Genomic DNA, 25,326 nt, shown 5'->3' on the forward strand with positions numbered 1-25,326 from the left:
GAGGCTCCCAAACACTGAGGATGTCACCTAGACAGGGGACGAAATGTCTGCAACACAAATTCCCAGCTCGGCGAACAGAACCACAACAACGAGCACCCGAGCTACAAATCTTCTCCCAAACTTTGAACTCCACACAAATTTTAATAGAATTCACACAGCTATGTACTAATTGTCTACACTTCAAGGAAAAGCTGCAACAGACTATGTAGCTGTATCTGGGTACATCTTCACACGTGAAGTGCTGATATCAGATGCAGTCGTCTGAATACTTGATGAATGGTGGGTTATGCTGAATGAAATGGTCCTGAAGAAGGGGAGGGTGCAATTTTTGCATATGCACAACAGGCCAGTCAGAAACACTGTGCTCAGCATGGAGATAGGTTTGCCAACTGGTAGGAATTTTATACTGTCCTTGAATGCTTGGCAACTGGGAAATTATCAGTATGTTCATGAATGTAAATAAATCATTAATCAATAAAGATTACACAGATGATCATAGCAACTACAAAACCGCTAACTTTTTTTAACATAATAAATACAATTTCTACATTAAAGAATTAAAGTCAGAGGTCACACAACACCAGGTTATAGTCCAACAGGTTTATTTGAAACTACAAGCTTTCGGGGTCAAATGCATACTTGGCATTCAAGACAGTACCAGGGTTGGAGGATTTGAGTTATAGGGAGAGGCTGAACAGGCTGGGGCTGTCGGAAGTTAAGGGGTGACTTTATAGAGGTTTACGAAATCATGACGAGCATGGATAGGATAAATAAACAAAGTCTTTTTCCCTGGGGTCGAGGGGTCCAGAACTAGAGGCCATAGGTTTAGGGTGAGAGGGGAAAGATATAAAAGAAACCTAAGGGGCAACTTTTTCACGCAGAGGGTGGTACATCTATGGAATGAGCTGCCAGAGGAAATGGTGGAGGCTGGTACAATTGCAACATTTAAAAGGCATTTGGATGGGTATATGAATAGGAAGGGTTTGGAAGGATATGGGCCGGGTGCTGGCAGGTGGGACAAGATTGGGTTGGGATATCTGGCTGGCATGGACGGGTTGGACGAAATTGTCTGTTTCCATACTGTACACCTCTATGACTCAATGACTCTATGATAGTAAAGACTGCAGATGCTGGAAGCCAGAGTCATTAGATGGGAAGCTGGAAAAGCACAACACATCAGACAGCCTCCAAGCAGCAGGAAAGTCAACATTTTGGGCCGAAACCTTTCAACAGGATGGGAAGGGGGAGGGGAACCCTGAAGTAAATAGGGGAGGGGAGTAGGGCTAGGGGAAGGATAGGTAGGATGGTGCTAGGTGGATGCAGGGTAGAGGGTTATTGTGATTGGTCAATGGGAAGGGTGGAACATATAGGTAAGTTGGAAGATGGACAGGTGAGGTCAGGCCAGGGAGGCGAGGAGAGGGGGAGGGCTAGACATGCGATAAGACTGGCATTTAGAAGCTGGTGAAGTCCATATTGAGGCCATTGGGCTATAAGCTCCCCAGGCGAAATAAAGGTGTTGTTCCTCCAGTTTACGTTTGGCATCACTCTGACATGCTTAACATGGGCAGAATGGGCATAGTGAAATAATATAAGCAGCATTAGCAAGAGTTTTGTTACAAACAGGCTAGAATAGCTGAGTTATACTGGAATGTATCCTTTAGGTTTTTGTGGTTTAAATGAACAGACCATTTTCAGGAATGCACTCGGGTCCTAAAACGTAACCTGTTAGGAGGGAACTACAACACCTCTTCCTGGACAGTGTTCCCAGCTGGACCAGACAATATTAATAATGTTTGCCTACACAATACTAATTATATATATTAAAAAAGTGACTAACTGGCAAGGATTACAACCTGATTGGAAGCTATTATAGAATTACAGAATCATATTATTTTTAATGCATATTTGGAACAATTACTACATTTACTATGTAAAATTTACACACATGGATTTGGGCTACATTACAACAAACAGTTGTACAACAAACTCAGGATATTTCTGAAAGAAACCTAGTCTTGCCTATTCTCTATTGACAGAAAGCAGAACTCTGTGCACCAGCCATGAGTTTCCAATGAATTTTAACCTCTTTATAAAATTTTAAACATTGTATGTGTCCAATATATGATCATACCAAGGTCTTCCTTATAACAATGAACACAAATATTCGAACCAATTTTCTAAGGAGAGTAGGGCCAAGATCACCTTGAAGATTGGAAGGAACAACTAGGAGAAAAAATACTGAACACTGGTAGAAAATAAAAATCTCAACACAAAGATATAACTATTGCAGGGTCACATTCTGGTTTATTAATTTGAGCTCAAAGAAGCTGAACAATATTGTGGTAAAGTCAGCTCTGTCACTCCTTGCATTCATAACTTCAGTCGATCCAGCTTTTAACTCTGGTCTTGCATATGTCATGTGTTTTACTGCCTAGTTAACTCCAGTGTAAGCACCAGCCACCAACCCAATCCCCAAACCTTTACATGGCTCTTTAAAAAGAAAGACATTTCCTACTTCATTGGGTATTTCTAGTGTGAAATTTTTGAAGAATCTAAGAAGGTATAGTGTGACCTATGAGTGATGCGTGGCTCTCGTTGCCAAGCTGTCAGACACCAAAACCACCTTTCCTTTCCAGGAAGAGTTTTTTAATGGCAGAAGTATATGGTCACTATATATTTATAGGTAAATTTGTTAATGGACTTTAATCAAATTAAATCTTAGTATAAGCCAATTCTTCAACAACCACAAAGCATGTGTGTGTGCACACATGCATGTTGCAGAAGGTGAACAATATGAGGCTATGTCACGACCAAATTCAATACTAGTGTTAACTTCCTTGAGCTATATTTAATAACTGAAGAGTCTTTGATCTTAATGCCCTGGTATTTAGGAATGAAAAGACAATTGTACAGGATGCCGCTAAATGAAATGCACCGAGCTTATTTACATAGTTCCTGCAGGTAGCCTTACTTTTCTGCCTTTAACGGAAGCAAAAAATATAAAAACATGATTTTGTTTTAACAACTGGTTATATTACAAAAGGTTATTTCCCCATTGTATGCTCTCCGCATGTGGGCTTGCCAACCTGGAAATCACAGGCATGGTCTCCATGATTGTTATACTGATAGTGATTAGAAATTCATGTGGAGCACTCGTCACTACTCAAGCCGATGTTGTATGGTGCCTGTAGCAATGTAAGACCTCAGTAGCAGCAGGCTACACAAGACCGACGACATTCGAAATGCACCCAAATAAAAATCCATGTTCTGTCGCTGTGAATCTAGAACAAAGAATATGATCAACAGGTCTCACAATAAATACTCGCCTAAAACAAAACGAAGCCTGCACCTGGAAATAGACTTTAGGTTCCAAGCAAAGCAATTATCTCACCCGTTCAAATGGTTGTCTAGAGATCGGCTGAATAGCCTGAAGAACAGCACCTTGTAAAAAGCACCTTTAAAAACACTGTTCTCCATTCTCTCTCTCTCTCTCTCAGCAGGGAGTCTCTTCACCATCAAGGTCCCACCAGTTAAAATGAACAGCAGGTGCTTACACCCAGCTGATATTCAGATTGCATTTAACCACAGAGAAAGGTCATCATGTGCATCAGTGAGCATTATTCAAGAGGCAGCCAAGATGCCTTCATTAATGTGTAATCCACAGAGCCTAGGGCTGAATCTTATGTTTCTTTTGGCAAATTGAGACTGCTTCAGGTTTTTGAAGGGATTCTTACCTTGAGGCCCAGTGACATTTCTCACTGTAGACTACCAAACACTTCTCATTAACTACAAAACCCTGGCCCTCTTGCATCCATCTCAGATTATTCTACCCCTGCCTTACCATGTATGGTTCCTGAAACATGTCACGCACTGAATATCTGCTATAGACCAGCTCCCCTTGTATTGCACCATTTTTAAAAGCTCACTGTGCACCTGGTCAGTCCACTGATGTTTTGCATGGCTCCTGAAATTTGTTCTGGATATAGCAGACAAGGGGAAATTGGAAGATGAATGGGGTTGTGCATACATGAGAAGTCCTCTTCCCCCATGATCAGCTGTGAAGGCATAACACCAGACCATGCTATCCTGGTCCAAAGTTAGCAACCAGATCATTGCAATCTCAGTCATCTGGGGGAATAGACAGCAGTACAACAAAAAGGTCAATGACCTCCTCCAAGTCTGCCAGCGTAAATGCCAATACTTCCTCCAATACCGTATCCCTTTGATACCGTATACTTTAAATTGCTATGTTTATTCTGGATATCACAATAAGAATTTTTTGGACAGTGAATTCTTACAATCCCTAGAATGTTGAAGCTGGCCATTTGGCCCATCAAGATCACACTGACCATCCAAAGACTATCCCACCACTCCTGCCCAATCCCTGTATCTTCCAGGGCTAATCCATCTAGCCTGCACATCCTTGAACAATATCGGCAATTTAGCATGTCCAATCCACCTAACCTGCACATCTTTGGACTGTGGGAGGAATCCCAGTCAGACACAATAAGAACATGCAAACTCCACACAGCCAGTCATCCCAGGATGGAATCAAACCCAAGTCCTTGGCACTGTGAGGCAGTAGTACTAACCAGTGAGCCACCATGCCACCCTATCAGAGAGAAAGCTATATTTAAGTCCCAGGAGTAGGAATTAATTAAAATTAGTGACATTGTCATTAGGCCACTGAAAGTTCACAAAGTTATTAACTGAAAGCTGCACTGTCTTGGAGTAGATTGACAGGAACCACAATATTATGGCATAATACTAATTAAGACTTGTAAGAGCCTTCCTCTGCTACAGTGGTTTCAGCATGTGCAGATAATTTGATCGCTGTCCTCATTCAGTCAACAAAATCCATTGATGTGGCTACATTTGAAACATTAAAACTTACTGAGATCCATAGTCAACACATGTACATGAGTACACAGATACACTTGGGGCATAGGTTTACCAACTCAAGGGTTTCAGTTGCAAATTTAGGATGTAACAACTGCATAGTACATTGATATCGGCTTGAAACTTTAAATTTGGGTAAGAATTCTAATTTTCAATTTGGATCAAAATAAAATGTTGCCTACTCACCTTTGCTGCAGTTTATCAGGCAAAATGTCACGGCCAAGACTTCCCAGAAGAAGCAGTGTGGATATGTACAGCTACTTAGGAAGGTAAGAGTGAAGATTGGTGCTGAAACCATGTTCCCTTTCATGCCATTTTCTTTAACTTAAAAAATCCTTATGTCACTGACAGCTTCGGTCAGAAACTAATTGTCGAAGGATGGATGGGGTGGGGTGGTGGGTGTTGGTGGTTGAGGGGAGATAGTATTGCAGGCAAATGGGTGAGGGTGAAGGGGGTTTGAAGAGTCAGATCTGTCCAGGCTGATCCAGTCCAAGTATTGTTTTGGTTGGGGCGAGCAGGAATCAGGGAAGAATTAGAGCTTGGAGAGGGATCAGAGGCATTGGGACCAGCAGGTCAGCGTTGAGTGGAGGATCGTAGATGGGGCTGGGGTGGTAGTCTGAGTGGAGTGCTGAATTTGCGAGTCAACTTTATAGTTATCCAGGTGATGGGGACTTTGTGCACAGCATTCCAGATGCTAGATAATTGTCCATCAGAAGTTTCAACTTCCTCGGCAATTCCCACAATCAGCTTCATCAGGACTTCTGCATGGGCCTGACACCCAACTTCTGCCTCTGACTATCATTCTATTGGAAGGCCTGTCATTGTCTACAACTGGTATTCAATAACATTTTTAAGTAACAACTTAATCTGAAACATTACTCATGTTAGGGAATGATCTTCAGGATAACTGAACCAAAAGTGTTAGCAAACAAAAGAAACTTAATCTCAGTGACAAATCTTGAAATTTTATGCCTGACAAGATAAAAATACCAATCAAGGGTGTGTTGAAAGATAGTAATCTTTCTCAGTGCGAGTGCAGAACCAGTTGTTTGCTTGGTATTTCTACTGCTAGTTTAAAACATCGGTACTTAATATAGACATGTAATAGGATTTGAGATGGCTGTCAAAATTAATTTGTAATTAAATGAGAAACTAATCTGGCATGTGACAACATAGTATGGATATATTAAGGGACTTTTTAGTTTGGAAGATGCCAACTTCACTGTAAAGTACTTAAAGTAGATATTCTGAATGGAAATTGATTTGCAAAACAGGTTGATCAGCTTTTGAAACAGAACACCAGGTTAACACATCACACATTAGCCTTGCTAGCAAACTAGTTCCAATGAGAGATACTTCAAGAAAGTTAATCTCTTTCACATGCAAAGTGACCCACTTTATTTCTGCAGTTTTGTTATATATGCCTAGCAATACTTTTAAAATCTTTATTCTATAAATGTTATATTTGACTCTTGATTTCAAAACTTTCCTGTCAATAAAATGTTGTTTTTTATTTACTAAGCAACAAACAAGACAAGTAGTTAGTTAACTTATGTGGTGTTCGTTATCCCTTTAAAAGGTCACTGTCTTTAAAGGTTGAAAATGGGGCATTTCTCCAGAGGTTTTAAAGGATGATTGAGTTACAGGCAACAGTGATGCAGATGGAACTGCAACTAACATGTTCAAAATGTTTAACCTTTCCATGACATTCAAACTGCTGAGGCTTGGCAATGTCTTTCCTGATATTTAAAGTGCATCTACATTGTCAGAGAATAACAGCAGAATGAGCTACAGGAACAATTGGAAGGTTAAGTGGTCACCGCTTTAAGATTGCCGTTTCAGACAGTTGCAATCAAATCTCTTCTTTATTTGAGTGACTGCAACAGTGACTAAGGCTAGTTCACAGGTGAATATAACTTCATATTCTCAACATTGACTCAAATGATTGTAGTCATTCATGCAAAAATCATATATATATATATATTCCTTTTTTAAAAAATGTTCCTCTGAACACAAATATAACTAAATTAGAGTGTTTAAATGATCGACTAAACAAGTGACTACGTTTAGTTTTGACCTTGATGATCACTGCTATCCATGGTCAAGTGATTCCTGCCCCAATTACATTATGTGCTCATTTGTCCAGAATTATCCCATTGTACCTTTTTAATATATAACTCACATACTTAGGAGAATATTATGCTGATTGCAGTAAATAAATGCTGCCAGCCATTGGTGAGATTCAAGTTTGTCCACAAGCATTCTCTGGACTTCCACATAGCAAGTTCCCATGAGCCAATCATCCAAAAGGCACGATGCCCTATTAAGGGAATCGGGCATCTGTGTGAATAATATAAACAAGTGCGTGTGCCTCCTTCAGGAGATTAATGAGCTATTGCCAAGCAGTTGAAACACTGAATCAGGAAGTTGTATTATTGCATGTCAAATGTACTCCCGGAAGTGAAATAAACAGAACGAAAGAAAGAGACAAAAGTAAAAGTATATTTGAAAGAAAGAGAGAGAAAAGTAAAGGTATATTTTAAAATCTCCATCAATAATTAGAAGTAGTAGGAGTGTGACACTGCTTTAAAAAGTTGACTTTTCAGTACCAGAGAGTTTGTTTGGATGGAAATATAGATATCCCACATCTTTAAATGGTTATACATCGCCTTGGAATGGAAAAATACTTTATTTTATAAAAATGTTTTATTAAAGTTCACCCCTCTCTAAACTTGCTGCACTCTGCTTTCAATTTCACACCTTAAAATTCTCATTATATCTGCTGTTAAGGGAGGCATGGCTCTTGATTGACAAAAAGCCCCACTACCTGGCTGACTGAACCCCAACCATGGTCCGACCAGCAAAAAGCAAGCCACTGTTTCTTAAATAGCCACTGATCTCATTGCCCATAGAAACCTTCTATCCTTTGTCTGCAACCATAATCAGTTCACTTCTACCTTCTTCCCCAGATCCACAAAGCGGGAGGCTTTTATTTTAGCCACGTGGAACTTAATTCTCCTTATATCTACTCTACCGTTTTCTTTCCTTGTCACAAACTTCCAAGATTATCCTCTGCCACTGATGGTGTGAGGAAAATGGGAATGGGCAGAGATTTCAGAGAGTAGGAAAGTTGGAGATTATAGAGTTTGACACAAGGCAACGGAGATCACCAAAGCTGAGAATTTTAAAACACTAGGACAGTGAATATGGGAACGTACGTAAATTAAAATGTGCATACACCCCGATCCTTCTGCTCTTCCTCACTATCATTCCTTCTTAAACCAACATAAGCTTTCAGATATTTTAATTGTTGCCAAAATTTTCACATGGAGGCCTGATCAGAGAAAGATGGTAAAAATTGTCTTCCCTAAAATGTTGGTGAATCGCATAGACTTTTACAACAATAGATGACTCTTTCACGGTCACCATTATTTAACTAGCTTTCATAGATTCATAGTCATAGAGATGTACAGCACGGAAACAGACTCTTCAGTCCAACTTGTCCATGCCAACCAGATATCCTAACCTAATCTAGTCCCATTTGCCAGCATTTGGCCTATATCCCTCCAAATATTTCCTATTTATATACCCATCCAGGTGCTTTTTAAATGTTGCAATTATACCAGCCTCCACAACTTCCTCTGACAGCTCATTCCATACATGCACCACCCTTTGCATGAACAAGTTGTCCCTTAGGTTCCTTTTAAACCTTTCCCCTCTCACTTTAACCTATGCTGTTTAGTTTTGGATTCTCTTACTCCAGAGAAATGACCTTGTCTATTTACCCTATCCGTGCCCCTCATGATTTTATAAACCTCTTTCTATCATTGCATGTCCAGTACCTATCAACACAGGCTACTGAATCATTTATACTAACACTCAGTTTTGTACATCTATTCTCATTATCCAGTTTAGAATTCAGAATTGATTGATAAGTGAGCTGCACTGTTAAACTCCGCAAATGCTTTTTGGAAAAGAAATCATAGGGTTCAAATTGAAATCAATAGAGAGCTTGTTGTGTCACAAAACTCACAAAGCATGTTTGTCTAATGCATCTTTCTTTGGCATTAGTTACTGGCACTTAACATTGTTCTGAAATTCAACATGAACATTTAAAAATAATAACGCATCAACTTTACTTAGGCAGTCCTTTTATAGTGCTTTTGAGCTTCATTTTGTTTACGAACTCTATGTTGGACTATTGCAACCTCTGTGATACTATTGCAACTGTCAAATTTCACTGACTCCAAGACAAAGTCTGCTTGTGCACAAGTCTCTAAGCAACTGGTGACACTAGTATATACAATTATAGTACTGGAAACTTTTTTATGAAACAACTTAAGTCATCTATGGGTTTAACTCCATATCACGCCTAATACAAGTCAATACTGCACATGTTGAGACCTCAGTAAGAGCCAGCACAGCTACAACATTACAAGACATTTCTCAAAAACATACACATAAACATGCATAAAAATATCTAAATGCTGGCAATTCTCGGTGTCCTTGTACCGATGCTTTCAAATAATATGAATGCTACAAGTCCAATTACTACTCTGATATAATATGTAGAGAACATAACATCATAAGTTCAAGATCATCTTGAATCATGCTGTAAAGTTGAGTGAACTAAGGGTTAAGGGGAAGGGTGAGAGCAGTAACAAATTAAAAATTCTATATATGAATGCACGAAGCATTAGACACAAGGTGGATGAGCTTGAGGCTCTTTTGGAAATTGGCAGATACGATATTGTGGAAGCTGAGACTTGACTTCATGGGGACAGGGCCTGGGAAATGAATATTCAAGGCTACACATGCTATCGTAAGGACAGACTGACGGGCAGAGGGGGTGGAGTGGCCTTGCTGGTAAGGGAGGATATTCAGTCCCTTGCGCGGGGGGACCTAGAGTCAGGGGATGTAGAGTCAGTGTGGATAGAGCTTCAAAACACTAAGGGTAAAAAGACCCTCATGGGAGTCATCTACAGGCCCCCAAACAGTAGTCTGGATGTCGGATGTAAGTTGAATCAGGAGCTGAAATTGGCTTGTCGCAAAGATGTTACTACAGTTGTTATGGGGGATTTTAACATGCAGGTAGACTGGGAGAATCAGGATGGTATCGGGCCTCAAGAAAGAGACTTTGTGGAGTGCCTCAGAGATGGATTTTTAGAGCAGCTGGTGCTGGAGCCGACCAGGGATAAGGCGATTCTGGATCCGGTATTGTGTAACGAACCAGAATTGGTCAGTGACCTTGAAGTGAAGGAGCCATTGGGAAGTAGTGACCATAATACAATAAGCTTCAATCTGCAATTTGAGAGGGAGTGGGTACAATCGGAAGTGACAATATTTCAGTTGAATAAAGGGAAATATGGAGCTATGAGGGAGCAACTGGCCAAAGTTCAATGGTGCAATACCTTAACAGGGAAGACCGTGGAGGAACAATGGCGGATATTTCTGTGTATAATGCAGAAGTTGCAGGATCAGTTCATTCCTAAAAGGAAGAAAGATCCCAGGAGGAGACATGGGCGGCCGTGGGTGACGAGGGAAGTAAAGAAACATATAAAGTTAAAAGAGAAAAAGTATAACTTAGTGAAGATAAGTGGGAAAACTGAGGACTGGGAAGCTTTTAAAGAACAACAGAGGATTAGTAAGAAGGAAATATGCAGAGAAAAAATGAGGTACGAAGGTAAACTGGCCAAGAATATAAAAGGAGGTTAGTAAAAGCTTTTTTAGGTATGTCCAAGGCAAAAAAATGGTTAGGACAAAAATTGGGCCCTTGAAGACAGAAACAGGGGAATATATTACTGGGAACGAAGAAATGGCAGAGGAATTAAATGGGTACTTCAGATCTGTGTTCACTGGGGAAGACACAAGCAATCTCCCTGAGGTAACAGTGGCTGAAGGACCTGAACTTAAGGGAATTTATATTTGCCAGGATTTGGTGTTGGAGAGACTGTTAGGTCTGAAGGTTGATAAGTCTCCGGGACCTGATGGCCTGCATCCCAGGGTACTGAAGGAGGTGGCTCGGGAAATCGTGGATGCGCTGGTGATTATTTTCCAGAGTTCAATAGAATCGGGGTCGGTTCCTAAGGATTGGAGGGCGGCTAATGTTGTGCCACTTTTTAAGAAGGGTGGGCGGGAGAAAGCAGGAAATTATAGACCAGTTAGTCTGACCTCAGTGGTGGGAAAGATGCTGGAGTCTATTATAAAGGATGAAATTACTGCACATCTGGATAATAGTAACAGGATAGGACAGAGTCAGCATGGATTTATGAAGGGGAAATCATGCTTGACTAATCTTCTTGAATTTTTTGAGGATGTAACTCGGAAGATGGACGAGGGAGATCCAGTGGATGTAGTGTACCTGGACTTTCAGAAAGCTTTTGATAAAGTCCCACACAAGAGGTTAGTGAGTAAAATTAGGGTGCACGGTATTGGGGGCAAAGTACTAGATTGGATAGAGAATTGGTTGGCTAATAGGAAACAAAGGGTAGTGATTAACGGCTCCATTTCGGAATGGCAGGCAGTGACCAGTGAGGTACTGCAGGGATCCGTGCTGGGACCGCAGCTTTTTACAATATATGTAAATGATATAGAAGATGGTATCAGCAATAACATTAGCAAATTTGCTGATGATACAAAGCTGGGTGGTAGGGTGAAATGTGATGAGGATGTGAGGAGATTACAGGGTGACCTGGACAAGTTAGGTGAGTGGGCAGATGCATGGCAGATGCAGTTTAATGTGGATAAATGTCTGGTTTTCCACTTTGGTGGCAAGAACAGGAAGGCAGATTACTACCTCAATGGTATCAAATTAGGTAAAGGGGCTGTTCAGAGAGATCTGAGTGTTCTTGTCCACCAGTCAATGAAGGCAAGCATGCAGGTACAGCAGGTCGTGAAGAAGGCTAATAGCATGCTGGCCTTCATAACAAGAGGAATTGAGTATAGAAGCAAAGAGGTGCTTCTGCAGCTGTACAGGGCCCTGGTGAGACCACACCTGGAGTACTGTGTACAGTTCTGGTCTCCAAATTTGAGGAAAGACATTCTGGCTATTGAGGGAGTGCAGCGTAGGTGCACGAGGTCAATTCCTGGAATGGCAGGATTGCCTTACATGGAAAGACTGAAGCGACTGGGCTTGTATACCCTTGAGTTTAGAAGACTGAGAGGGGATCTGATTGAAACGTATAGGATTATGAAAGGATTGGACACTCTGGCAGGAGGAAACATACTTCCGCTGATGGGGGAGTGCCGAACCAGAGGACACAACTTACAAATATGGGGTAGACCATTTAGGACAGAGATGAGGAGAAACTACTTCACCCAGAGAGTGGTGGCTGTGTGGAATGCTCTGCCCCAGAGGGCAGTGGAGGCCCAGTCTCTGGATTCATTTAAGAAAGAATTGGATAGAGCTCTTAAAGATAGTGGAGTCAAGGGTTATGGAGATAAGGCTGGAACAGGATACTGATTGGGAATGATCAGCCATGATCATATTGAATGGCGGTGCAGGCTCGAAGGGCTGAATGGCCTACTCCTGCATCTATTGTCTATTGTCTATTGTCATATCAGAAGCCATACAGGAAATGTTACTACTGTGGCATGTTTGACAAAAAGTAATTGATCACAAAAACAATTCTGATGGTTACACCAATTTAGTAGAACTAAAAACATCAGCTGCTTAGGCTATATGCTAAATTTGCTTGGGGATTTTGAATTTATATTTTTAAAATTTGATTTATAACCAATAAACAGCCATACCAGAGCCTGTAGTCTCTGAACTATATTAAAATAATTCCATTTACAACAATGAGACAATAACATTCTTTCCAGAATTCTGTTTTCCTCTGAATTTGGAATTTAATCTCAGTAAACAAAAGGTAATATTCTTCTAATTATTTTAAGGAAATAAGGCCCTTCGTGCTCATGGCAACATTCCAACAGATCAATGTCACTACCAAGTATCTCTACTTCCAAAATAATTTATGTTGTGGGTCAGACATAACATATGTTATGGATTGTTAGTTTCCATGCCATCTTCATCCTGAGCTAGTGATTTGTAGAATACCAGATTTACATTTCCTCGTGACATGTGTTGAAATAAGTAATAAAGTCTCAACTGGTCAAATCAGGTGATATAATTATCATGCGAAATGTGGTAGGTACCTAAACAACTTTCAAGCATATAGTCTAGAGACATACTTTAAATGTTAGAATTTTGTAACTATTGGAATATATAGTTATGCTGTTTAATAGCAGTAGCACATTTCAAACTTCAGATAGTGCTTCTAAAGCACTTCGATTTTTACTCTTATAGTTTATGACATTATCTCAAGCCACTCACTCAGTGCTATGAAAAGTAACCAACTATCAATTGTTGAGTTATGTTTTACATGTATAGTTTTACTATTCCTATACCATTTCCAACTATAAAATGTGGAACTGAATGGCATGATCTCCTTTTCTAATCTGGCTCTCTGAACAGCTTTGATCCATTAAACATGGGCTCACAGACACTTTTTTCTCATTCAATAATTCACTTGGGCAGAAATCCAAGGTGAACTGACTGACAATTTCTCTGCCAATGTTTCTTGTGCTTCCTGGAAACACCCTATCAGGATATCAGAACTTCAACCTAGATTTCATCAAATGTTAACGTGCATTGAATTAATAAATAGTATATACAATACGAAGTCCATCAATAAAATTGAGCCAGAGGAAGGAGAACTTATGCACTGCAATACATGATTTAAATATCAAAGCTTGAGGCATTTGGTTGCACTTATTTGCATGACATAACTCATCTGCAATTGGCAAAGCGAGCTTAAACAATTGTGGACGTTTTGTACAGAGAGAGGTTCTGCGATCCATTGCATCCTTTTTTAAAAGAAAAATTACAGAAGGTTGGTCCAGACGCAAAACTACCACATTCTCAGATTAATCACATGAACAAGCCTTTCCAAATTGCATTTTTATATCGGTCTTCAAGAAGCTTCTGAAACTTTGTGTACAAGGACAGTAACATGCATGTTATTAAAGATTTGGAATTTTTATCATTGAATGAATTACCATAAGCCTGGATGAGTAGTTTCTATATTTTTTTAAAACACATTTTGTCTTATTCAAAATCAAGTTACTCAGAAAACTGAAAGAAGCTTCATAAAATGCTTGCAAATTTGTATCAGAATTATTTACAACTATGTTAATGAGAGTCAAACCAGGTTTCCACTCTTCGGAATATCTATTGAAGTACACTTGTTGTAAAAACAGGAGCTTACTTGCTTAATTGCATTAGTTTCTGGTAGTCTACATTGGTGTCAAAAAAATAAGATGACATTTGTCCTCAGCACCTCTGTACATGAACGTGTTTTGGAGTGGTCCCTACACAGTGATTAAACATTAAGCTGCAATTTTGTTGTAAAAAAGTACTAATATTCATTGCTGCAAAAAGAGTAAAGGATCCAACAGCACATAATATGTAGTTCAATATGGAAAAAACAATAAAAATTGAACTTTAAAAAATGTATGAAGGATCAGGAAAACATAATATCAATGATTATTTAATGCTTAATGTTCCTTGAACTTCACCTTTACGTCATGAAACAAGAAAATGTATTATGCTGGAAAAAGGGAAGTCCCCCTAGTCCTACAAGACCATAGGACTGCTCTCATTAGAGAGAAACAACTGTTGGTTTAACCAGAGTTTGACCATGCTGAAGGGAGGTGTTGAGAAGGAGCTTCCTTCAATGGTAAGTTCAGCAAGTGCAGGAGCAAATTACTGCTGATACTGGAATCTGTACTGAAAACAAAATGTGCTGAAGATCACAGCAGATCAGGCAGCATCCATAGAGAGAAACCAAATGCAAACTGGGTAACTGATTTGCAGTACATCTCCAGTTCGTGCACTAGCATGACTCCGACCTTTCTGGAGCCAGTCATTTTAATACAGCGTTTTGCTCACTGCCAACTTGTGTGTCCTCGGCATGCTGCAATATTCCAGCGAAAACTGGAGGAGCAACATCTCATCTTCAGACTAGGTATTTTACAACTGGACTGAATATCGAGTTCAACACCTTCAGATTGTGAATCCACTACCATTCCTTTGCTTTCTTTTAGCCTTACTTGTCACATTCTCTGTCACCATGTCCTCTTTCCCCTTCCCCCATCCCAGTGGGACTATCTGGTCTTTCCAGTCACACTATTGATCTGCCATTCTCACATTCCAATCACTTAATCTGAACTATCAACATCCTTTCTCCCCCTGCACTCCACACCCCACATTACTATATAAATGCTACGCCTCCATATTTCACATCATCTAGACTCAAAATGTTATCTTGCTTTCTCTCCACGGATGCTGCCTCACTGCTGTGATCTCCAGTTCTTTTTTCAGCCAGTGAAGGAACTGAACCCACATTGTTGGCATCACTCTGCAGTGCAAACTGACCAATCAGCCAACCGAGCTAGTTTACCCATCAAAAACTATCCGCTTGTAGTCCTCATAGAATAGATAGATATAATAACTTGTATTTATGTAACACCATAAGTGGAATGCACTGCCAGCAGTGGGAGGAGAGACATGTGTCAGTGAGGTTGACCTTAGACTAAGACAAATGCTCGGCACAACATTGTGAGCCGAAGGACCTGCACTGTGCTATGCTGTTCTATGTTCTATAACTGTAGTAAACCACTTCAAGCACAACACGACAGTAATATCAAAGGAAAAATGACATCAAGCCATAACAGGAGATATGAGAGCAGATTACCAGAGGTTTTGTCAAAAAGGTAGGTTAAACAGGGTCTTTAAAATGAAGAAAGAAAAGAGGAGAGGTTTAGCAAATAATCTCAAGAGTCATTGGCCATAATAAAAGGAAAGTGAACATCTTGGAAGTTTATGGTGCTGAAGCAAGTTAGATAAAGGAAAGGGCAAGTTTGGAGATGTTGAAAAGATGAATGATGCAATATATTGCAAGCTTTGAGTATTGAGTTCTGTTGACCTGTGTAATGGCCTAGGTCAATTGTGGTTGGCTGCAACTACTCATGTGTTTAAATATTAATTTGAATATAGAGGCAAGAATGTTAAAATTGAGGCATTTTGTAAATTCAAAGTCAGTAAGCAACCACTCAATGAGATTCTGAATGAAATTTAGTGCAAATTTGGACACTGGCAGCAGATTTTGGATAATATTTGAGTTTGCAAAGAGTGGAGAAAGTAGGCCAATCAGGGGTACATTGGAACAGTTGAGTTGAAAGATATTGAAGCCACAAATTAGGGTTTCTTTAAAACCTGAGCAGAGATAGGGATGGAGTCATGCTATGTTATGGAAGTGCAATTCTGTCATTGCAGTGATGGCTCAGCTTTGTCAAAAACTCAGTTCTGGATTAGCTAGGACATTAGGGTTGTGAAAAGTCTCATTCATCCGAAACAGAGTTGCCAGGAAAAGATGGAATCAGAGACTAAGATATCATTTTTGCTGGGAACTGAAGGAAATGGATATCTCCAAGCTTTATAGTATTTGGAAGAAAATTCTGAGCTGACTTTTGCTGCTGGATATGCCAAGTGTGACAATTAAGAGACACTGGAAGAGTCAGAAAGTGTAGGAATGAGGTAGAACTGGTTTTCATCAGCTTCCGCGCAAATATTGATGCTCAGTTTTCAGATGATGTGACCAAAAGGCAGCAGGTTTAGAGCAACAGGAAGTAACAGGGAAACATCTTAGGTGGACATATATGACTCTATGACATCAGAGGTAGTGACTCTGGAGTGGGAACAGCACCCATACCAAATGATTCTCTGGCTATCAATATTAATTGTTAAGAATGGAACCAGGAAAGTCCAGTCCAACTCAGCTATATATCATTGGATCTGCAGCAGGATGGTATGCTCAAAGACTTCAGACAGGTCAATAAAGAGAGATATTTTATCATTGTCCATCACATAAAAGGTGTCAATTGCAACTGTTTTGGTCCAGCGGCTGGGACCAGAATTTGACTGAACTCAGATTTGGAGTTATGCATTTAGTGAGAGACAACATCATGTTTAAGGACTTTTGAGAGGAAAGGGAGATTGGAGACAGGGCAGTAGCTTGTAAAGATGAATAATCATGTGTGTCTTAGGAGGTGTGACAATGGCAGGTTAGCACAGTTGGGGAGTTTTTGAAATACCTGAGGGGAGAGTTGTTAAGCCAAACCAGCCTGGAATGCAGGAAAAGACATTGGATGGTCAGAAACTGGGTTAGGGTTCGTAAATTAGAAGCTTAATAGGAATAAAATCAAATGACGGTCACCTAAAAAAATGTTTACGCATGAGGGGAGACAAGGAAAAAGATACACAGAAATTAAGAGGAGAATCTTAAGAAATTTTGACCCGGTGGACTAGGGAAAGGGAGGGAAGAAAATGAGGTTGTGAAGTGGTTGGTCTGAAACTTGGTGACAGAAAGTCTGTGAGTTCCTTGCACTTGTTCAGGTGAAGATTAATAAGATAGGGGCGAAAGATCTCAATAGGACAGTTTATAGTACCTGCAGAAATTGTGGTAAATGGAGAGTCACAGGCTAGACATTTGGGATTTTGAAAGTGTTGTTCTCAGAGAAAGGCAGTAGAATTTTTGTTTTCCCAAGGACAAAACAGGAGGCAGGACTGGGAAGGGAACTGTGAGTGGAGAGTGCTAAACGTAAGTATCCAGGGCCAGCACTGTGAATGACATAATGGGCACAGCCAAGACATGGGAGATAATAAAGTCAAAGTGAAAATTGTAAACATATTTAACGGAGTTTAGATGCAAGTATTTTTCTTATTAGGTAATAAAAATGCAACCTGTTAAATAATGCATCCTGCGGTTTTCATAACATTGTGTAAAAAATCTGATTGGGAAAGAACTGAATGTAACATTTCAATGTTGTACAACAGCAGTAGAAGCAACAATAGGACACTAGCAATTTACCAGAAATTTACTCATCAATCAATGAAAGTTCAATTTGCACTTCGTGGAAAATGATCCATAGTTGCACAGCACCAGGAATCTGAGCAAGAATTTTTTTAAAAGTGACCCGAAGCAGCACTTTCCAAGTTGGAGAAATGCATCAAACTATCAAGGGTTTAGTGAGAAAAAAAAGACACAAATCACAAATTGGGTACATGATTGCTCGAAATTGTATCACTCTGCTGCAGTAGAAGGGAGGATTGGAGTTAGAAAAACAGAGATATAAGCCACAAACAGCATGTGAAAATGATGGCTGTGGCCTAGAAATATTAGAAATCAGGATTCTGAAATCAATATTTTTTTGCCGGAGGGAGGGGGAAGAGATGAGGACCTTGCCTACCCTATTGATCAGTGTTAAGATTAGTATCAGACCCGTGCAGTGACATGTTGGAGGAATTGGAGTTTGCATACAGTGGTCCTCAGATTTATGCACAGCCTGCCCTGAAATAAATCCCAATTTCAGAGTTTGTCACATTTTGCCGTACACAAATGGAAATCTATTTTGATCTAGCGCAACCTAATATACCATGTTTTTTGTCAGCCTTGGCTCCATCGTAGAATTCTCACCTCCAGGTTAAAAAAGCATGTATTAAAGCTCAAGTGCTTTAAATGTTGAACACATAATCTAGGTTCATGCTTCGTTGCAGTTCTGAGGGAATGCTATACAGTCAAAGGAGACCATCTTTCAGATGAGACATTTAACTGAGACCTAGTTTCCCTCAACATTAGCCAACAAACTTACAGTACTAGTTCAATTAGAGAAAGGAATCGTTCCAGGTATCTCACAAACAGTGCCTAAAACAAATCATCTGGTCATTTATGATTATCGTTGATGTTTTACTGTGTTTAAATTGGTTCCTATGTCTCCTACTAGTGACAACATTTACAAAGTATTTCATTGACTACCAGTGCATTAAGATGTCCTGAGGTCATGAAAGGTGCCATATGAATGCCAATAATTTCTTCTGGTAATGGAAAATGTTAAGATCACCATGTCTCTATACATAAGGCAAAGCAGACTTCGGGGTACTGCAAGATGGTAAAATAATAAGGTTGAGCTAATTAGTAAACTACTTGTTAGTTAATCTTATTCTTGTTGTATAATACCTTTCAGGCTGTGTGTCTTAGTCATAGTCATAGGCTCATACGGCACAGAAACAGACCCTTCAGACCAACCAGTCCATGCCGATTATGTTCCCAAATTAAACTAGTCCCACTTATTGGGCTTGGTCCACATCCCTCCAAACCTTTCCTATTCATGACTTTTAAACCATTTCCTCAGGAAGTTCATTCCTTACATGAACCACTATGTGTAAAAAAAACCCTCCGTTATTTTTTAAATCTTTCTCCTTTCGCCTCAAAAATATAACTGCTAGTCTTGAAATCTCCCATATTAGAGAAGACACCTGCCATTCATCTTATCTATACCCCTCATGATTCTATAAACCTCTATACGGTCATCCCTCGACCCCCTATACTCCAGTGAAAACGTTCCCTCGCCTTATAACTCAAACTTTCTTAGGGTTTCAAACTTTCCATTAGTTTTCCACAGAACACAGGCTATTCGACCGAACAAGTCCACACTGACCTTCCAAAGAGCACCCCACCCCGACCATCTCCCTAACCTATCCCTGGAAACCTGGATTTCTCGTGGCTAACACACCTAACCTATTGAACGCTATGAGTAATTTTGCATGGCCAATCCAACTAACTTGCACATCTATGGACTTTGGGGGAAAAAACTGGAGTACCCGGCAGAAAGCCACCCCAGTTTTATCGGTGCATTCCAGGGTAAAATGGCAGAATAGTGCAAAAGATCACAGAAACTCCAGCATAATTCATGAAAAAGAATCCATTTTCTGCTAGTTTTAATACTGACTTAAAAATAATTATGTCAAATCCAGCACTGACCACAGAACTGGTACATCCCATATTAAAATACTGAGGATGGTCTGAGAGTCTTCACAATTTAGTCTCTTTTCAAGGAGGATCTCCAAATTAAGATAATTTTGATAGGCGTCCAGATCTCAGTAGACATGTTTTAAAATAAATTTATAAGTACTGAAAATACTTACTTTACTAAGAAACTGAAAAGTGTACACGAATTCAAATAGCTCAGTGTTTAATTTATTTTTTGAGCAAATTATATCCGGTACTTTAAAAAGGGAAGACTGAACACATTGTATTCAAGTTACCACTCCAATACAAAATTGATTTTTTAAACAAAATTATATTTTTATTATGCTGAGCTATAATAGTATATGGCAACGTTTAAGATTATAGAATGTAAGTTGCCTAAACTATCCCATAACTGGCAAGACAATGCACACGTACTCCACCATTGCTGGTTGACCAAACCAAATCCACAGTCAAATAGAAGAGACTGTTCATACACCATATCCTGTGACCAGTGGTGTGCCACAAGGATCGGTGCTGGGTCCACTACTTTTTGTCATTTATATAAATGATTTGGATGTGAGCATAACAGGTATAGTTAGTATGTTTGCAGATGACACCAAAATTGGAGGTGCAGTGGATAGCAAAGAAGGTTATCTCAGATTACAAAGGAATCTTGATCTGATGGGCCAATGGGCTGAGGAGTGGCAGATGGTGCTTCATTTTGGAAAAGCAAATCTTAGCAGGACTTATACACTTAATGGTAAGGTCTAGGGAGTGTTGCTGAACAAAGAGACCTTGGAATGCAGGTTCAAAGCTCCTTAAAAGTAGAGTCACAGATAGATAGGATAGTGAAGAAGGCATTTGGTATGGTTTCCTTTATTGGTCAGAGGATTGAGTACAGGAGTTGGGAGGTCATGTTGCAGCTGTACAGGACATTGGTTAGGCCACTTTTGGAATATTGCATGCAATTCTGGTCTCCTTCCTATCGGAAAAATATTGCAAAACTTGAAGAGTTCAGAAAAGATTTAGAAGGATGTTGCCAGGGTTGGAGGATTTGAGCTATAGGGAGAAGCTGAATAGGCTGGGGCTTTTTTTCCCTGGAGCATTGGAGGTTTATAAAGTCATGAGTGGCATGGATAAGATAAATAGACAAAATCTTTTACCTGTGGTGGAAGAGTCCAGAACTAAAGTGCATTGTTTTAGGGTGAGAGGGGAAAGATATAAAAGAAACCTAAGGGGTAACTTTTTCACAAAGAGGGTGGTATGTGTATGGAATGAGCTGCCAGACGAAGTAGTGGAGGCTAATACAATTGCAATATTTAAAAAAGCATCTGGGTGGGTGTATGAACAGGAAGGGTTTGGAGGGATATGGGCTCGGTGTTGGCAAGTGGGACTAGATTATGCTGGGATATCTGATCAGCATGGACGAGTTAGACTGAAGGGTCTGTTTCCGTGCTGTACATCTCTATGGCTCAGTTACATCATAACCTTCAGGCAAACAGACTTCATGATATAATTATGGCTTGAGTGTTATAAATCCTCTTTTCACTGAGACTTGATCATGTTGTACGAGCCTAACTTTAATATGTAAGCTCTAGTGTTCGCATGTTAAAATCAACATTTCAGTATGACTAGCCTCATCATATTAACACGGTGTCGTCGTGTGATGAGACATTGACTGGCGGTGGGACAATCGTCTGACCCCTTCTTTAAGCAAAATCAATGCGCTTTAGAAAAAACAAAAACAGAAGTTGCTGGAAAATCTCAGCAGTCTGGTCTAGTTAGCCTTTTTCAAGACAAGCTTTAGAAAATGCATTTTATATTATCCCCCCATCTCAGATTAAAAGACTCAAAGCTGTTTTCTGCACGGCCGCCCAGGTATGTCTGAGAACAACAAAGCGCCTGTAACCATGTGCTCAGCATCAGATTATACCGCGCTCTGTGCTGACACACATTGACCTTTTTTTTGTTGTATGATGTGGAGGTGCCGGTGTTGCACTTGGGTGGACAAACTCAAAAAAAAAACACACACGACACCGGGTTGTAGTTGAGCAGGTTTATTTGAAGCGCTCGCGGTTGGACTATAACCCGGTTTCGTGCGTTTCCCCCCCCACCCCACCCCACTTATTTTAATTTTGTTCGCCAGCCCTGCAAAATACTCGATGTTAGAGGTGGGCCAGCCTCGCCAATGTTTCAGGTGGTAGGCAGGCAGGGAAGAAGGAAGAGGAGGAGGAACAAAAGCATCATCGCCACTGCAAGAGGACGTGAGAGACGTGACCTGAGAGGATGAGGCGGTGAAGGGTGCTCTGTCTCCCCCGAATCATGAGTAATCCGAAGGAGTTGGGGGGAGGGGGGGGGGAGAGGCGTGGTATATTAGAACAAGAAAGCGGAAATACACCGGGGAAAACCGAGGCGGGTGATGCACTTGGCTTGGAAACGGCCCTGGGCTTTTGTCTGCTCATACAACAACGCAGTGTCAATCTCCCTGGCAGAGCCGAGCTGCGGTGCTCATAAATCAGCGGGGAAATCGAATGGGAGAGCTTTCAGGTCAAACTCAGCAAAATCAATGGGAAATACTTTCATGGCTCGGCTCTCTTTGGCCAGTCTGCTAGGCAAAAAAAAACCCAATTGATCAGAGAGCCTTTTCAACCCCGTACATCAGATGACTTAACCTTTAAGAGGTTTAATTCTATCGAAAGAACACAGGCAGAAAATAACCCATTTGCTCTCAACGCTAAAACACTTTCATCGAATTTCTCTCTGGCCAGACGTGACAATGTGTGCCTTGGAGGAAATACAAGGCAGTACCGTAATAAAATGGTGCGGATATTTAAAAAGGTCACGCACTTTACAAATCCAATCGCCATTATAATAAGGTGCTCCGTAGTGGATGTAGTTTTAATTTAGGGCTCTATATTGCCGTTTCCCCTTGCACTCCATCTGATTTAAGTCCTTGCATACTGTGTAAGGTACATACTTTTCAAAAAGTTTGCCGAGAAACATTCCGCGGTTCAGCACAGGAGCATTGGGCAAGCAATGGGACTATGCTGTGCTGAACTGGGTCGAATTCAATGAAACAAACGGTCCTCGGGCCATTTCCTCCTCGGATCATTCAGCAATGTCCCCCTGCCCGCCACCGGGAACTAACACCCCACCCCGGAGTTTGCCCACGTTAACAAAGGTGAATGACTCTAAGGAGCAGCGAGTATTTCCACCGAGCTCTGCCTCCAGGAACCAGCCCCTTGCAATTGCTCTTGGGAGCGCGTGTTGTGTAAGTTGCTCGTGGTCACCAACGCTTCAGACGCACCTACTTCTCAATTCACCAACAAAAAAAAAGGTCCAGCTTGCATAGAATCGTCAAAATGTAGACGTAATTTGATCGCCCGAGTCCACATCTCACCCTAGTCCTTGTTAAATGCGATTTTTCTTTGGTGGGGGAAGTCAAGCATCTGGTCAATGGCATTTCATGTGCTACACAATGCTGCCCAAATTTAAGAATGTTAATCGGAAAGCGAGGATCCACAACACACACACACACACACGTTTAAATATGTAGCGCACCTCACCGGAGATGTATAGAGCTGCTCACATTAAAGGCAGATTTAAATGATGAATTTCAAATTTTCAGTAAAGACATTGATGAGATTAATCTAATCACCCTTCTCAACGGAGTCCCCTTTGTAACATATTATTTTAAGATAAGGTACACAGATAACCACATTGTACTCTCGAGGTATGGATTTATAGGCTGTAGGTCGTTACCTCGTTGTTGGAATTGTTGCTCCCGACACGGTCAGACTTTCCTCCGGATGATGCTCTCCCACGCTCTGCTCTTATTCACACTGCTGCGTCAGGCCCTGTGCTCGGAGCTGGTTCCGCTGGGTCTTAGTGGCCGGATCTCTCAAAGTCCTTCCCTCCCAATGTGATCAGCACCTCGCCCCAACACAGTCTTGATTATTCATTTCAAACGTTGCCCATTCGTTCAAGTGATCAAGAGAAGAGGAATACTTCAAAACGTGCCAGAGAGATGGAGAAAGAGAGACAAACAAAAAAAAAGGCTCGGATTTCCACCACTTGTCACTTATCGAATGCACTAGTGTAGTCATAAGTTCAGAGCAGGTCAGACTACTTCTGGCGGAGCTTGTTTACTGCCTTCCACATACACCTAAGGAAGATCAGAAACGAAACAAAAGCGAAATGCTGCCGCCACCGGAAATACTCAGCAAACCAGACAGCATATGTGGTGATAGTAAAACAAAGGTCCAGGCTTCACCTCGATTGACTTTTAGATCTGGGAATAATTAAGAGATGTCGGGCTTAATCTTAGGGTAGTTTGGCAAAGTACTATTTTTATCAAGTTTCGTGGAGGATACTGGACACAAATCTCTAAGAAATCATGAACAAAGCCTACTTGCACATTGATGGACTGGAATGGAATCCTTTTCTACTGTGTTGTGATGTGGTGTTCTGAATGTGAAGTGTGCACAATCCATGATGCCTTGGCCTGGGGGAAGCAAGCTATGTTGCCGAAACCTACTGCCCACGCTGCAGCACTGACCTTGTCGTGGGGAAACAAAATGTTCCCCCTTCTTCCTGCATCTTCGCCACATTGGCAACAACAGCATCTGTACCCTTGCTGTGGCTTTAACCATCAGTTACACTTGCAGTGAAATGTGTTAGGAACACAAGTTACAGGATGTTAGCAATAAGCACGGTCAATAGTTGCATCACTTACCAATGAGGCTTAATGTGATCGTCCACAGAGTGAGACATGGAGTATCCCAAACACAGAACATTGCCTCTACCTGAGCAGCCACCTCTCATCTACACCTGACATCAATGCAGAAATACAACATCCCATCCTAGCTGTGAACTCCAGCTTCAGACAACAATGGATGAGAATCTTTGATGACCGTCACATCTGTGCTGATACTAAGGTCCTTGTGTATAATGTAATCATGCTTCCAAAGCTTGGACAATAATAGATGCCACCTCAAGACCCTTGAGCAGTATCATCAACATGGTGTGAAATGGATTCTCTCCATTAGCTGGAAGGACACAAACTAACATCAGCAAGCTTGAAGCATCTAAAAGCACGAGCATCAAGGTCATGATCATCCAAAACTAACTCTGCTGGGACAGCCATGTGCTGAGGATGCCTGAATTCTGACTTCTAAAGGGAATCATCTTCACCCAGCTCAAGAAAGGCACTCAGATGAGAGGACAAAGAAAGTATTTCTAAGATCCCCCTAAGTTTCTCTCAAAAATTCTTTGAGAATTTGAGAACACCCAGCAACAAGAGGAAGAACAGAAAAGAAAGCAGAGAATGAAATACCAATGTTCTCAAGGCTAAGGACCACCTCCACCAGAAAAATACCAAATGTGTGGCCAGAGGTGTGGCTGTAGGATCAGGCTCATCAGCCACACAAGGACCTGCAGAACTATGACCAGTGACATGGAATTTTCTAATGGACAATCACATTCTTTAGTCAGTGATTGCCGACTGAGCTTCTGTTGAGCTTCACTGGAATATTGCAAGAGACTGTGGACAGAGAGG

The 25,326-nt window shown here is 40.8% G+C and overlaps 1 protein-coding gene across 2 annotated transcripts in view; it reads right to left on the reverse strand.

Annotated features, from left to right (window-relative positions):
• LOC140463972 (monocarboxylate transporter 4-like) overlaps positions 1-23,865 on the reverse strand; it is a 50,472-nt gene extending 26,607 nt beyond the window's left edge. The window contains exon 1 of one of the 2 annotated variants that reach the window (XM_072558514.1): positions 23,532-23,865. The gene's annotated coding sequence lies outside the window, so the exon portion shown is untranslated. Of the gene's footprint in view, positions 1-5,085; positions 5,107-23,531 lie in introns of those variants that run through there. The other variant, XM_072558515.1, reaches the window with a different exon arrangement.
• Positions 23,866-25,326: the final 1,461 nt, after the last annotated feature.

Source organism: Chiloscyllium punctatum, chromosome 39 (genome assembly GCF_047496795.1).
Source record: "Chiloscyllium punctatum isolate Juve2018m chromosome 39, sChiPun1.3, whole genome shotgun sequence".
NCBI classification, from domain to species: Eukaryota; Metazoa; Chordata; class Chondrichthyes; order Orectolobiformes; family Hemiscylliidae; genus Chiloscyllium; species Chiloscyllium punctatum.